Source organism: Copadichromis virginalis, linkage group LG22 (genome assembly GCF_057382275.1).
Source record: "Copadichromis virginalis isolate Kocher_CV1m ecotype Utaka linkage group LG22, C_Virginalis_male_GT1.1, whole genome shotgun sequence".
In the NCBI taxonomy this organism is placed as follows: Eukaryota; Metazoa; Chordata; class Actinopteri; order Cichliformes; family Cichlidae; genus Copadichromis; species Copadichromis virginalis.
Genome location: NC_140638.1, coordinates 37,196,124 through 37,212,882, shown reverse-complemented (window position 1 = coordinate 37,212,882; position 16,759 = coordinate 37,196,124). Strand labels below are relative to the sequence as shown.

Below are 16,759 nucleotides of genomic sequence, written 5' to 3'. Positions count from 1 at the left end.
ATTTTTCCCTGGTTTTATTATCACACTGTTCACCAAACGCAGCAAACCTTCACTATCTTATCCAAAGCTACTTGTAAACTGTGTCATAAAATTGGACATTTTGCTTGTGTCTGCTGCTCATCCAAGACAAGAGATGTACGGGAAGTCCATTTGCCAAAACTCACAGTCCTTTACTTAACAGATCCTTCTCATGCATCAAAAGGATTGCAATGCAGCATAAATGTGAGCACACCTACGTCATCAGCTAAGGACATTGAACTGATTGTGGACACAGGTTCTGCAGTTTCTATCCTGCCTAACCACATCTACGAAGAGCACTTCAGTGGTACGCCACTAAAACCACCTGACCTTCAACTAGCTACTGACTGAGTACCACTGTTCAAAAGTTGAATAAAGAAACAAACTAATTTTTGCCTCTTTTTTTATTAAAACCACCTTATAGAACATCACATCAGTTTTATTATCACACTGTTCACCAAAACGCAGCAAACCTTCACCATCTTATCCAGGAGGGTCACCTCTTCACCCTCACATGGAAGAAGTAATCTGATTGGCATGGTGGTATGTTTGAAGCAGGTCCCTTGTGTAGCGCTGGAACCCAGTCATGATGTGTTTCACCCATTTCATAGGCTGGTTTACTACAATAATGCCAAATAATTAGCAACTCTATAAATAGAAGGTAGTTCTGCAAAATCACTCAGTAGGATGTTTGTTCTAATTTGCTATGAGCTCAGAGCGCATAGAAAATAAAACTAATAGGCTATAAAGAGTGATATGAACATATTTAGAACTTACCGGAATGAAAATGTCAGGAGCATCAACAGATATTTGGAGATGGAAGAGAACTGGATATCAGCTCGTCTCACAGCTGCTATCCAGGCTAGACACCTTCGTTTGGTAACATCAATACACGAGCTGCCTCATGTTGTGCCTCGTGCGATCGAACATTGCAGACGACCACACAGCAAGAACGAACCATGGCTGTTGGTGTGTGCCTGTTGGTGTGTGCCTTCGCTCCCTCTTCACTTGTGCTAGACCCCCAAAATGGCGGATCGGGCCAAAATCCTTTCCAAGCCCACCCCCGTGACATCACGCTCCAAAGCCCTATAACTGTGTCCAGGTGTTAAATTCATCCATGTGATTCAGCAACACTGTAAAATAATATTCATTTCTTCGGTAAGAAGTGTGTGTTTCTAAAAAAAGCTAAACAATTCTCAGTTATCGACTGGGAATGAAGAGATTATAAATATATTCGAGAATGCATATAGAGATGGACCCTATCAAAAAATCATTTACAAATTATATTGTTCACTGATCAATCTACGGGGTCATGATACAAGATATGTTAAAGGAAGATGGGAAACAGAGAGCAATCTATTCTTAACAGGAGAGGAATGGGATGGGATTTGTAGGCAGCAGTGGTCAGTAACAAGCTCCCCCTCGTGGAGGGAATTCAGCTGGAAGAATGTATTTCGTTATTTTATTACCCCAGCCCAAAAATCCAATTATTCTCAGAACACAACATGCTGGAGGCATTGTGGACATGCAACAGCAAATCATTTTCACATTTTTTGGGAAGGTCCCCGTGTGGTTCCATTTTGGAAGGAAATACATAAGGTCATGGAAACAATCTTCCAAAAGAAAATACAATTTCATTTTGCATTATTGTACCTAGGCAACCTAGAGAGTCTTAATCTATGCAAACCGGATAAGTATTTGTTCAGTGTGCTGTCGGTAGCTTGCAAAAAGGCCATAACTCGCCTTTGGATTAAAGAGGATATTCCTACCATAGATGAATGGATTGATGTGATATATAATATTTTTGTTATGGAAAGAATAACTTTTAGGCTAAAGTGCCAGGCGGACTCTTTTGAAGAATATTGGTTGAAATGGTTGAAATATGTACAAAATGGGAGGCCCGATTTTGTATAATGTCATTGTATTTCTTGGTTTGTTTATTCTTGTGTTTTGTTTGGTCTTGTTTTGGTCCGTTTGTCTCTTCTGTTGTTGTTCGGTTTGGTTTTGCTTTCCCCCTCACGGTGATTAAATTGAATTTGTTGTATATGTTGTATAAATAAGAAAACTAATAAAACATAAATTAAAAAAAAAAGTGTGTGTTTCTGTCGTCATTATTTTACGCGTCGGGAGTGAGAACGGGTTGATTTCACTCACATGTGCTGTACCAGTGTACCTGCACATGTGATGTGACAATAAGTGATTTGATTTGAGAGTTCAAACTCACTGCTGTAATAACTTATAATGATTAATATAATAACTAGAATATTGGCCACATATATTTACACTGACTTTAGTCTCATGAACAACATTAGCTAATTGTTCAGGGCCCTAGAGTGCGACCAATATGGTCTTGTGATAATAACAGAAACAGATGCATCTATGTCATTATCTTTGAGCTTTTAAACTTAGCATAATTATAAAAACATGACTATAAAAGGTGTTAAAACTCTGATGCCATCTTGGAATACTGCACTTTGTTCATGTCATTACTCATTACAACATTTCTCTCTTTCTAATCATACATCTAGATGTTATGTCAACACACATTTAATCTACATTATAAGAGTGCCTTTGTGATAAATGTGTCTTTCATTCTTGAATTAACTGGTTAAATATTTAATCTAACTAAACCATAAAGATGGAGTCAGAAGACAACAGTCACCTGAAGGGGCTGAAAATTGTAAAGACCCTACAGAACAATCAGTAAATGTGAGTAAATCTGTGATTCTGCCAGTAACACACTGGGTTCAGTTTGGAGGTTGAACTCTCACTCACCAGGATTGACAGCTGTCTGTGCCACAGTTAAACTCATGCAGTGCTAATTTAAAAACTCTCAAATGTTTTGGACAATTTATATTTTTCTATCACAAAAAATACACGTCTTCATTGAAATAAACACACAGAGCAATTAATATATATTTTTAAATATAATTTTTCTTTATTTTAATTAGCAAGTGAGGGCAAAATAAAACTTAACATAAATGAGAGCAGAGTATAGTTATTATGTTATAAGCAGCCAATCAAGGTGGACAGGTAAGCTGCACCGAAGATGGGGCCCATTATGGCAAGACCTAGACCTAGACCTAGACCTAGACCTAGACCTAGGTTGCCAAGGGCACTCTGTGGTGCTTTCTCACGCCTCCTTTCCTTTCTGAACTCCCATTCAAGGTTGTCCATCCTAGCACTAATCGTTCTATTTTCCTCTATGAGGAACTCTAAACGCTGAGCTATTCTCTCCATTGGCTCACTTTGGAGCTGCTGCAGGGACAAGGTCCAAAACAGCGATACCTGCTCCACGTCACGGGTTCTATTTATGGACTCACCTGGCAACTTTAGTGATGTCACTGCTGATGTTGTCACTGTTGGTGTGACCTCATGACTCATTCATGCTATCTGAATTGTGGTGTAATTATGAGGTCACAGGGGGACGTGAATTTATTCATAAAGTTGATAGAGAGTTTGGGTCATAACTCAAAGATGCAATGATGCAGTCAAATAATTTGGAATTAAATATCTCTGAATCTGGTGTCCTTAGGGACTAGTAAAGCGCTATACAAATACAGGCCATTTACCATCTGTAAATTACAACATTTAAAGGGTTCTGACATCACAGTCATCTTTGTGACATCACATCCAGTCTCTCTGTTGTGATGTCAAATATCAATGCCAGATTCGCTTCTCTGTTGACATCACAGCAGAGAGATGAATCTGGCATTGATATTTGACATCACAGCAGAGAGATGAATCTGGCATTGATATTTGACATCACAGCAGAGAGATGAATCTGGCATTGATATTTGACATCACAGCAGAGAGATGAATCTGGCATTGATATTTGACATCACAGCAGAGAGATGAATCTGGCATTGATATTTGACATCACAGCAGAGAGATGAATCTGGCATTGATATTTGACATCACAGCAGAGATATGAATCTGGCATTGTTATTTGACATCACAGCAGAGATATGAATCTGGCATTGATATTTGACATCACAGCAGAGATGAATCTGGTGTCCTTAGGGACTAGTAAAGCGCTATACAAATACAGGCCATTTACCATCTGTAAATTACAACATTTAGAGGGTTCTGACATCACAGTCATCTTTGTGACATCACATCCAGTCTCTCTGTTGTGATGTCAAATATCAATGCCAGATTCATATCTCTGCTGTGATGTCACATATCAATGCCAGATTCATATCTCTGCTGTGATGTCAAATATCAATGCCAGATTCATCTCTCTGCTGTGATGTCAAATATCAATGCCAGATTCATCTCTCTGCTGTGATGTCAAATATCAATGCCAGATTCATCTCTCTGCTGTGATGTCAAATAACAATGCCAGATTCATCTCTCTGCTGTGATGTCAAATATCAATGCCAGATTCATCTCTCTGCTGTGATGTCAAATATCAATGCCAGATTCATCTCTCTGCTGTGATGTCAAATAACAATGCCAGATTCATATCTCTGCTGTGATGTCAAATATCAATGCCAGATTCATCTCTCTGCTGTGATGTCAAATATCAATGCCAGATTCATCTCTCTGCTGTGATGTCAACAGAGAAGCGAATCTGGCATTGATATTTGACATCACAACAGAGAGACTGGATGTGATGTCACAAAGATGACTGTGATGTCAGAACCCTCTAAATGTTGTAATTTACAGATGGTAAATGGCCTGTATTTGTATAGCGCTTTACTAGTCCCTAAGGACACCAGATTCAGAGATATTTAATTCCAAATTATTTGACTGCATCATTGCATCTTTGAGTTATGACCCAAACTCTCTATCAACTTTATGAATAAATTCACGTCCCCCTGTGACCTCATAATTACACCACAGTTCAGATAGCATGAATGAGTCATGAGGTCACACCAACAGTGACAACATCAGCAGTGACATCACTAAAGTTGCCACATGAGTCCATAAATAGAGACATTGCCCCGCAGCAGCTCCAAAGTGAGCCAATGGAGAGAATAGCTGAGCGTCTTGACGTCCTCATAGAGCAAAATAGAATGCTCATTGCCAAGATGGACAACCTTGAAAGGAATTTGAATGATGTCCATAAGGTGAGGCATGAGGAAGGAGCACAGACCTCCGTTGCCAACGTTGTGCGCATCCTAGGCCTAGGCCTAGACCTTGCCACAGCGGGCACCATCCTCGGTGCAGTCCTTCGCAAGATGGCTCACCAACCTTAGGGCAAGTCAATAAACTAATAAATGCATCAAAAATTGTGATATTGTAATTCATTTGTATTTGTAATAAGGTTTTTGAAGAAAGGAAGGAGAGGCACACCTGGACAGGTGTGCCTCTCCTTCCTTTCTTCTTACAGGCACACCTGGACAGGTGTGCCTGTAAGATGTGTTGAATTATAATATCATTTTATGGAGTCGAGAACAACTACCGGTAAGTGGCTTCACCACTTCACCGTCTGAAACGGTGCTTTGTGCTTTTTTGGACACAGTTAAATTGAGTTAGGGACTTTAGGGATTAAGCCAGAGACTGTAGAAACAGATACTGGGTAAGTGGCTGCAAAAAAGTGGAGCTTTCTTCGGTTAGACCCGTTATGTTAAATTTTTTCGAAATTGGTTAGGCCTAACAGCTTTAGCACCTATCAGTGTTTGTAAATATAAGACGTTGTTGTAATATAAATTAATATAGCTTTGGTTGAGCTGGCTGTGAGACTGTGTGTGACGTGAAGCTGCAGCACTGCGAGCTATCTTTAGACTGTGTGTGCACATTCTGCTGGGAGGCGCACAGACGAGTTTTGCTTCCTGTTTAGCGTGTTATAGAGCTTTATAATTATGAGTTGCAAACAATGATACATGCCTGTAATTAAAACGCTGATTTTGCTGATTATAATATTACAAATAAGGTTTTGAATGACTACGGTGAATGTTTGATGTTTGGCTGGGTTTTGATATAGAAGAGACAAATCGTGCATGAGTAAGACCGGCACTTCAGTCGGCAGAGTGAGTGAGTGATAAATACAGCTGTGATTTGTTTCAGTTTTGTGGTGTGAAGTATGTTGGGTTTTAAAACTGAAGTGCAGAGAGGAGTGTGTGGGGAGGCTGGCATGTCGTCTGTGCTGTAAAGGTGGGCGTGTTGCCTGCTGGTTCTTCTGATAAACTGGCAGCCTGTCTTTGTCCTGTATCAGCTGGGATAGGCTTCATCCACCCGCAACCCTGAATTGGATACATTGTATTCCAATTATGTAATCTGATCATTTACAAACTCAAGGTATCTAATCAAAATGTAAGTAATAATTATAAAAACTGTAAATTTGGCTCAGGGGGACCTGAAAGCCAGGAGACAATTTATTGACTTTGCCCACAATCTTATGGAGGAAAAGATTTCCAATAAATATTAATAGAGCAAAATCTCTCTCTCTTAAGTATTTGCGCCTAACCACGTCCTAACCTAGCAGTCATATACAGCTATTAATTAATCCTGCATTTTTTTGTCAAAGACATTTCTCACCATGAAATTACCCGATTCAAAACATGAACACACTGTTAGCCTTTGCAGTAATTTCCATATCTTAGTACTGCAAAATCAACAGTAAAAAACTCTAAAGGATGTTGTCGAAGGAGTTTGCAAAGAAAAGACCTGGATGACTGAGAACCTTCACAGTCTAAAGGATGTTAGCAGTTTAGTACTGTAATTTGCATGTAATTGTGGGAAAATTCCATGAGATTACATTATTTTTACGGTAACTCACCGTACTCATGGAAACAGCTGTAAAATACAGCAAATGTAACAATTGGTGATGTTACTGAGATTATACTATTACACCATCCGGATTTCTGTTGTTTTCTACTGTAGATCTAAGAGTAATTACTTAAATCCTCATTCAGAGTGTATTACTATAAAATGCGATTCACTGTGAAAGTAGTATAACATATAAACTACAATATACAGCATGATTTTTAACTTAAGGAGTAAGTTGCAGCCACACTAAAATTTAATTCCTTGAACTGAATGGAACCTCATATATTAATAAATGTATTTGTTTAGTCAAACAATGTGAAACATTATTAATACTATTAATTAATAGTATACTTGTAAGGTTAGTATTGTGATAGAGTCGAGTATATTTTAATTATACCCTTGTAGACATTATGACATTATGCTAGTACAATTATGGTGAACAAAAAGTACATCTAAAAGTTAATTTCAAGAATACTGTTATGTACTAAAACGGGGGCCAATATAGTACCAAGAAGCATTATTAGTATACGTACTAGGTAAGGTATACTTGGGAAATATAATTGAAGTATACTTATTTTTTGTATGGCCAGCAACAAAAACTAATGGCTACATTTAGAGTAATGTTTAAAAATGACTTCATTTAGCAGGATGTTGCTTTTTTCTCTTCTTATTCTTTCTTATACTGAACCTTCATTTGTTTTGTATAAGATGGTAATTTTTAAGACACCTCTGCCTAACTACAGTGAACTGACCTAATAATATGCTCTGGTCGTCATTTTACACAAGGTGTCACATCCATGAAACCTACACCACTAACCAGCATCAGTCCTACAACTTCACTCTCAAAATTAATAAATTCTGGGACAAGCAGAAACTGTATTTTTAGCGGTGCATTTTGCTGCAGGCCAGACTGCTATTAAATGCTCTCCTAAAGAAATAATTCCTTTGTAGCACCACTTCGTCTTGGTTCAGAAGAGATGTCCTGGATATACGTGATAATGTAACACATTATCACAGTTTAGCGCGTTGGGTTGTGTTTTTAAAGCGATTGTTATGTTTTAAAGCTTTGTAATGCGACAGGTGCGATAGCCGACACCACACCTTCACCTGACGTACAACGTGACGTATGACGCACACGTCGGGTATTCACTTTCAAAACAAAAATGGGGATAGAAAATAGAAAATATTGCTCGAGGTGGTTAATGCTCCTTTCGCTGGTTGCCAACCACCATTAAATAACAATAAGAAGAAAATATTGATCTGCTTCTCTTAGTTTTGCACGTTTAAGCTGCAATTCAGACTCAAAAAAAGCTGCAAAGCAGGAGAACAACATGGCCATCAACTATTCTGTGCCACAGATTCAGTTCGCTGCAGCACAGAGTGATGATGAGACCGTTAACATGTGCAACTTAGAAGTAGTCAGAGGTAACTGGATGTTCAATGGGATTAAATGCAAGGTTGATTGGATTATATCTGAAGATCATATGCTATTCGTGATAACTCTGCTAGACTCCAAATTGCGGCTCGTCCATGCGGGAGTATCCCAAAATTAAATGAAACCACTTAACACTATTTCCCTAAAATGGACTGACATGGGACACATTAAAGTTGGATCGGAACCAGCTAATCAGTCTGAAGGTAAGTGTTTTTTTCACTTATTCGAGAGAAGTCCGAAATGCGTTCTTAGTACTGTTTGTTTTGACTTTTAAGCTACCCTACCAGGATATTTTCATTCAAAGACAAAATGTCAATATCTATGAATGTGGAGACTCAAAAGACTGGTTAGGTAATAGTTGCCGATGGATTTATGAGACTTGATAGAAACTTGGACGTTTGCAACAGGTGAATCGGTGAACTACCGAGGTTGCGCCCAAATGCTTAAAGCTGTTAGCTGGTCAGTGTTTTCAGGTGTGCTTGTACTACCTGTACGGTGCGGAGTGCTGACTAAGTCATGTTAAACCCATTAAAGCGTCGAGCTCAAATATCTTTTCATTTTTGTGCACTGTTCTCTTGTTGGCACACATTTTCTGTTTATTGAAGCCTTTTGTGAATAATTTTGATCATGTAAAAACTGGGAATTGGTCCCTATTGACAATACTCTTATTTTTTGCATTGCATATGTCCTTTAGCAAAGGTAATTGGTCACTGAACTTTTTGCAACTGTGTATTTCTAAATTTTGTGGCTTCAGTGCACACAAATTTATATTGTTCAGCTTGCATGTTAAAAGCCTGCCAAGCACCCCAAGGCTGATTATGCTTGGTAAGAAGTCATTTATGAAATAGAGCTGATTAGACCATATTAAAATTTCTGTTTGGCACAGGAGCTTTTCGTGGACACAGGTATCCAGTCTCTGTTTTGTTAGCTCAAATTTCTGTAATTTCCTTTATAAACCAAGGTTGTTGGACATGTGTCTCAGTGAATCCAGCAAAGTAACAATATCAAATTTCACATTACATATTACTGATCAACATAGTAGTCTAGCTACACCAACAGCAGGAATACTGAAGTCAATACTGTAAAGTTTAACAGCAGCACAAACTATAAACTCCAAAATAACCATACAGTTGATTCACCTCCGGTACTTTAACTGGGCTGACTCTTTGTTAGGTGTGTTTAATGGGCAGAATAATTCCCAATTATGTACAATTATAATATGTTAAAATGGACTTGTGTACATAAGGCCATTAATAATTAACTGTACGTAGCTATTTGCTTTATGACTATCTAGACAGTGTGAAGAAGTGAAGTATTGAAATTATTTTATGTTGCATAATGACAACATGTTGCCCCTATACATTTAAGGACAAAGTTCAATGACCGCCACCTGCTGGATGGTGAGTGCAGAGGGGCGTGTAATTGTTGAGCTGGACAAAGAGAACACCTGTGCTGATGCAATGTCAGTCTTCTTTGGTTCATTCTATGTATTGAACCTGGAATACCAGGAGTCAGCGGGTGCAAGGTTTTTTGTAAGGATAAACCCTGAAGAGGGAACAAAATGTACCTCCAAGGTTGGGACAAGCAGGAAGACTGGGACCACTGTGAAGCGAAAGGTTGTTCACATTAACCCTCATGTCACAACTTTCCTCCAGTGGCTTACTGAATTTGAGTGGAGAACTTCAAATTAGGGAAATTAGTAAATTTCTTGTATAATTTAAGTGACCAATGTGTTGTTACCCATGTCTCCACAGATGATCCATGGCCCATGCTTTCTGGACATTTACACAAGACGAGCAACAATGAAGACAAGCTCTCTCGCCATCTTGCAAGACGCTGTCTCTGTCCAATAGGTTTTTTTGAGTGCAACAGTTTTGATTTTTTTTCCTTCTTTTACCCATCCATCCATCCATCCATTCGCTTCCGCTTATCCTTTTTCAGGGTCGCGGGGGGCGCTGGAGCCTATCCCAGCTGTCATAGGGCGAAAGGCGGGGTACACCCTGGACAGGTCGCCAGTCTGTCGCAGGGCCAACACATAGGGACAGACAACCATTCACACTCACATTCACTCGCACATTCACACCTAGTGGCAATTTGGATTATCCAATTAACCTATCCCCACAAGCTGCATGTCTTTGGACGGTGGGAGGAAGCCGGAGTACCCGGAGAGAACCCACGCAAACACGGGGAGAACATGCAAACTCCACACAGAAAGACCTGATGGTGGAATTGAACTCAGGACCTTCTTGCTGTGCAGCACCAGTGCTAACCTTCTTTTACCCGTTTGTTAAAAATTATTTCAGCTACTTACACTTTAATTGTCACATGTATTGGCTCACCCTACAAATCAATGAACTCAGTCCACAAAGCAAGATCAGGGTTCAGTGCAGGTCAGTCAAGTTCCTTCACACCACACACGCTCATCCATGTCCTTGTGGACCCTGTTTTGTGCAATGATTTGGTCGTGTGAGCCAGTATTTTGGACAAAGTGTATATAAAGGCAGACGTGTGGGGCTTGATATTATATCCATTACAATTCAGTTTATTTGTATGGTGCCAACAAAATGAATGCCAAGGCACTTCACATTGTAGGTTTGAGACCCTACAAAATATAAGTAAGGAAACCCAACACTTGAGCATGTGTTGTCTGCCATGATATGGATATGACATAATATCGTTATTGTTTGTACAACCATCTGAGAAAATAATGGATTACATGGTTTAGTAAAAACAAGTGCTTCCTCAATGAAAATATGTTTTCAGTTCTTTTCAGTTTTTGATTTTGGAAATGTGTATTTCAGCAGGGAAGAATCAGAACTGAAATAAAGTGGTGCAAAGCACATGAATTATATTTTGTGTGTGTGTGTGTGTGTGTCTATCCATCCATCCAATTTTTTTGGAACCCTCCAGTCTCTTACAGTATGTTACTGTTAACTGAAATTACGGTAAATTACGACCTGTTAAAAGAGTAAATGACCGCCTGTTGGGACACGGTGTCCTCTAGCAGAGATGAATATTTTTGGTACTGATGATGCGTGATAACGGTAAGTTACTGGTTAATATATTGCAGTTTATTACCTTGCAGCGGGCTTACAGTGACATACCGTGAATAAGCGGTAGTATACCAATTTCTTAATCACAGTATGATGTTACTTTGTTGACGTAATTTACGACATAACGACATAACGGTATCTCACTGACATAACTGTCGCCAGTGAGATACCGTAAAAAAGGCTACGGTGCGTTACCATAATTTGTCCAAGAGTATTATACCACACCAGCAAAAAACGGTATCATCCTGCAGAAAGGTAAGCTAGCGTAACACGGCGTCACGGTATGACGCTGGCAGCAGTGACGCCAGTATGTTACCGTAAAGTGGCGATGAAAAGTCTAACGGTGCAGATACACGGAGTAATCAGAAAAGTTTAGCATGAATCTGGACATTAGATTTAAGATTTAAGCTTATCAGATATCACTTGTTAGAAGCTCCTTACCGTTTGAAGAAATCTCTTCTCAATCTGCTGTCCTCTTCTGCTTGCATCTTTTTTTTTTCATCTAACACTGACGTTATTCCATGTTAATTATTTTTTCTCCGTGAAAAACACAGCAACTCATCTTATCCCGGGGTGCCAGGAAGTCGAGCTGCGGATCTCAGCAGAAAACTTTTCAAACTGATTGCAGGTTGATCCAGGTATACATTTGAAACAGGTTCTCCTCTGTGACGTGACAGTCGGAACGCATCTGCGTAACCATGGTTACAGGGGGACGCTTTGGAGCTCTGCTGCTCAGCAGCAAAATATTTCAGATCAATATGTAAATACTCCAACTCTAAAACCAAGTAAAATAAATATGCTGCATATGTGTATAGTGCGTTCATGTGTGTGTGTGCGCTGCGTGGTGACGTAGGCGCGTGCATGTGTGCCCCTGTCACAGCTCCTTTCAGCATGGCCGGAGGTAAGTCACTGCCACGTTGCTCTCAGCTAATTAAAGTTTGTTCAGATCCCAAGCTGCAATGTGAATACAGCCAAACCGCCGCGTTTTTGTTTGTCATTAAGAGACTCATTCGGGATAAGTTTTGTGGAGGGCGGAGTTCACTAATATACACTTATAATGAGTTTTAGCCGAGAACGCAGCTAAAATGCTAGCATGCTAAGTTAGCCTGATTGCTAGCGGCTACTCGCGGCAGTCTTTTTTTAACAGCATGCACTCTTTTTTCCTTCGTCAGGAGAGGTGTACTGGCAGTCGCGTGACACACACAGATCAGACACATATTTCTGTGTTGCAGGTATGGAGATGTTCTTATGTTTTGGAGATGCAGTCTTTCAGTCATTGTTTTTATAAGTACAGTGTTGTACTGCCTGTTAGATGGCGGTTATTAATATAATTGTACTGAAGTATAATGTTTGAACTATAAGTACCAGAATATTGGGTCCTGGTTATTGAATTGTATTTATCTGACTGTTTATTTGTTTTTGAATTATTTTGTTTATTGTTCTTATAAGTTGTTTTTGAGGTTTTTTCAGTGACATATTATTTATTTTGTGCTTTTTGTTTTTGAGAGCTTAAGTTAATGTTTTAAAACAATTTGTTGTATTTGATTCATTATATTATTGTAGTGTTAATGAAGCTGCAGACACAGCTGCTTTCAGCATGGCCGGAGGAGAGGTGTACTGGCAGTCGCGTGACACACACAGATCAGACACATGTTTCTGTGTTGCAGATGTGCAGTAAAGAGCCAAAGACCCAGTACTGTCTCCTGCCTCTTACTTTCACGCCAGAACACAACGCAAGAACAACAGGCGTAACACATGAACGGGTTACACATACTGAGGTGAGTTGTTGAGGATATGTCGAGCTGTCGATAAGCACGGCTGTTTTTGTGCTCTTATATACTGTTAGCCTGTTTTGCTGGCGTTAGTGAAGCTGTTTTCAACTGGATGTAACATTGTTGAACTCTGATGATTAATGAATAAACTCTCGATGTGACGACGTGAGCATGTAATTGTAACCCTGTGTTCATTTAGTCGTTTGATACCGTTTAATATCCAGTACATCTATTGGGTGTTTTATAACATGCCCTGGAATCATTTTAAGTTTTACAATGCCGGTGATTTACGACTCTTTCGCGACAGTCAACTGTGGCGTAAACTCTGGCGGGTCTCAGAGCTAGCTTATGTGAGCCAGCAGTGACATCTATACATGCAGTAGCCTTAAAATACTGATTATTTATTCTCCTGCTAGGTAAGAATTTGTGTTTTATACGTTTATTGTCACATTGTGCGCCATGTTATTGTTTCGGTGAAATGAATTTCTACAATGGCGGACTTAGACAAAATAGTGTTACTGTTAATTTGACTCTCTGCAGTGTTTAAATGCTTACATATACACACACAGTTACTGTCCCTCCACACGTAGGACTCAGTTCTGCTTCTATGCCCCATCTTTGTTTACTCTTTCCCACCCAACAAGTGCATAAATAAGATGTTAAAAACGTCATCATCATATCAAACATGATCGATTTGGGGGGAGTTTGTTTGGCACATGCTGACTGCATCTAATTATAATCAGAAGAGGAGGCGAGAGCAGAGAACGAGAGTGCAGCAGTTTGGTGAAAGGAACAGGTGAAGAAGAGGTGAGCATCCAAGAGACGAGCAAGAGGACGGTTTCAAAGCAGACATTATGGCACAATAAAAGCTGTAAGAGCAGAGATTCATTCATATCTTTACTATTTTTCTTTAGCTTTTACTCCCGCTGCTTACAATAAATCCGAGATAAAGAACAAACAAGAACAACTCACATGGCATTGATTGTTTAGTTCAGTGTCACTCTGTGATTGTTTGACATTTCATATAAATGTGACTCTAAAATATAGCCAATAATAAAAAGCTGCTGTTACTGAGTGAAACTTGAAGGATTATGATAAACTTCAGTTCTTACTGAATCTGTAACATTGCTTTTTTTAAAATTGTTAAATGACTTTTGTGTCACTGTGCACAGTGAAAAGCTCACCTGATGTAGTGGTGAGGCCATGTTCACCACTAGATGGAGACAACCTGGCACAGGTATTTTCTATACACTAAATTTCACACTGAAAAGCCTTGGTGGGAATTTTTGTTTCATAGAAAGTAAAGGAAAACATGTCTTGAGGTCTTTTTCCAGTGTTTTCAAAATTGTGTTTTTCACATACACATCAAAACTTCACACAGACAAACACGCACACACAAAACAACAAAATATGTCAAATTACATATTTTGTTGACTATTTTGTTGACTATGCACCCCTACCCATAATAAATGGGTAGGGGTGCATAGTCAGTAAAAGTCACCAAGGCTCTGCAGAGCTCCAAACCTGCTCTGCCACAGACAGAAGCATCAAAAATGTGCGCTGGGAGCTTCATGGCATGGATTTCTACAGCCAAGCAAATCTATATGTGTGTGGCCAAGAACCTTAGTCCATGTAGGGCATCTTAGCACAGTTTACTTGTGTCAGCTAGTGGGAGGGCAGAGAGGGCAGCCTTTACATTGTTTTATTGTAGAGTGACAGGAACTGCCTATGAGCTTCTAATCAAGCAGAAGTGTTGACGGAAAATCTATCAAAGGAAATACATTGATGAAAATCAAAGAAGAGAAATATTTATGTGATGTTCCATTTTCCTGAGAGCTGATTGGCTGTGATGACTCCTTCAAGTACTACATGCTACTTTGTCCTGCTAGTTAAGCCTGCTGTCTGTTCTCAGGCCTCCTCCTGTTTCACTGCCATATATCCACCACCAGAGGGCTCCACTGACCTGCCTGCTGACATCAGAGCACACCCCTGTGTCATGTGACCTGGCAGGAGTAGCAAAGCTGGACTCAGACCTGGCCAGGCAAGTTCAAAGGCAGCTGTGGTAGAGAGAGTATATGGGCTCAAATTGTGGTCATAAATATTTTGTACTTGTAAATCAGGATTTGTGTGTGTATGGGATCAGAACGATGCCACCTTGAAATGAAACCGAAAAAAATATTGAAACTGAAAAAAATATTGAAACTGAAATAAATGTACAGCGCGGCTGCAGTCACGGACAAACTTGCATGTGTCTGTTCGGGAATGGCAGATGCTGAGAGGTCCAGCGTTTACATTACCGGCTATTTCAAAGTGACAGCCTGAGGTGTTCTTCAGTAAATTGGACTACCAGACAGGAGGACCTGAGGCCCCACCGTATTATTTTCGGTAAGTTAAATGTGTGTGTAAGCTAATCCGTAACTTAGGTCCTTAGGTGAGCACTCGGCTGTCGGGGAAACTTGTTTTGTAAAGTTCGTTTAGCTAACCTGTGCAGGTGAATGAATTTACCCTGACTAAAGAAATCAAGAGAAACGCACCGGGCTGCTCAGTGACTAACCACGCTTACTGTACTTTCTTTATGAGCAACAGGCTGGACTCTGCTTCTGCTCCTGTGCAGAGCTGATTATTAAATATGTGCAAACAGCAGCATGTTTTCTGTCGCTTTCCACATGTGGAACGACATTAACGCCAACTTTTAAAAACCTGCCACTTCAGTAACCCCTCATTAGTCAATAGCTACGGATTAAATAGCAAAGCCCGATACTTATGTACTGAAACCAACTACTTCCGCTTGGCAGCTTAAGTTAAAATGTTAATTTTTTCCTCTGATTATTTTTTTAGCACTGACTCTGTATATTTTTTGTTTGTTGCAAATATTCAGGTTAAAAAACTGTCCGAATTATATTTAATGAGGTATGTTCACAAAGTCACATGTGCAGTACTCTGTATAGCTTGCATCCTTTAGGACAAATAATTTGAAGCATTAATATTTCTTGTTCAATACTGAGCTGATAACACCTCCGTATTGTCATGGCCCTGGGTCATGTGACCCAGTATTCTGAGTTTCTTGGTGTTTTGTTATTCTTTTTAGTCTAGTTTCATTTCGGTTTATCTAGTTCAGGGGTGCCCAATCCCGGTCCTCGAGAGCTACCGTCCTGCAGCTTTTAGATGCATCCCTACTCCAACACAGCTGAATCAAATGGTTTGATTACCTCTTCAGCATGCCATCGTGTTTGGCAAAGGCCTGATAACAAGCCATTCATTTGATTCAGCTGTGTTGGAGTAGGGATGCATCTAAAAGCTGCAGGACGGTAGCTCTCGAGGACCGGGATTGGGCACCCCTGATCTAGTTACATTCTGCCATGTTTCATGTCCAAGTTTTCTTTGTTTGTCAAGTTCATGTCACGTCTAATCTCCATGTTTTCTGTTTTACTTTGAAAGTCTGTATTCAATGTCAGTGTATTCAGTTTCATTTCTCCTGTCCTGTCGTTAGGTTCATGTGTGTCAGCTGTGCTCCCATGTGTGGCCACTTCCCCTGATCATCCCTCATGTGTATTTAGTCTCTGTGTTTCATACAGTCTGTGTCGCGTCGTCTGTGTACTTCCCCCCGGTCAAGTTAAGTGTTTTTCAGGATTCTGTGCAGTTCATGTTTGCCATTTGGTTTATGTTGTTTTTCATGCAGCCGCACGATGAGGTTCCGTGCAGGTCATGTTCATGTCTCTTTCGTCACGCCACTTGGTTCACAGTTTCCATGCATCTGCACAGCA

General features: G+C 39.8%; 1 protein-coding gene across 2 annotated transcripts in view; it reads left to right on the top strand.

Moving 5' to 3' along the window:
• The first annotated feature begins 15,266 nt into the window (after positions 1-15,266).
• Positions 15,267-16,759, top strand: part of LOC146683852 (rab3 GTPase-activating protein catalytic subunit-like) — a 30,800-nt gene continuing 29,307 nt past the window's right edge. For both annotated transcript variants that reach the window (XM_085446478.1, XM_085446477.1), the window contains exon 1: positions 15,267-15,380. The gene's annotated coding sequence lies outside the window, so the exon portion shown is untranslated. The remainder of the gene's footprint in view (positions 15,381-16,759) is intronic.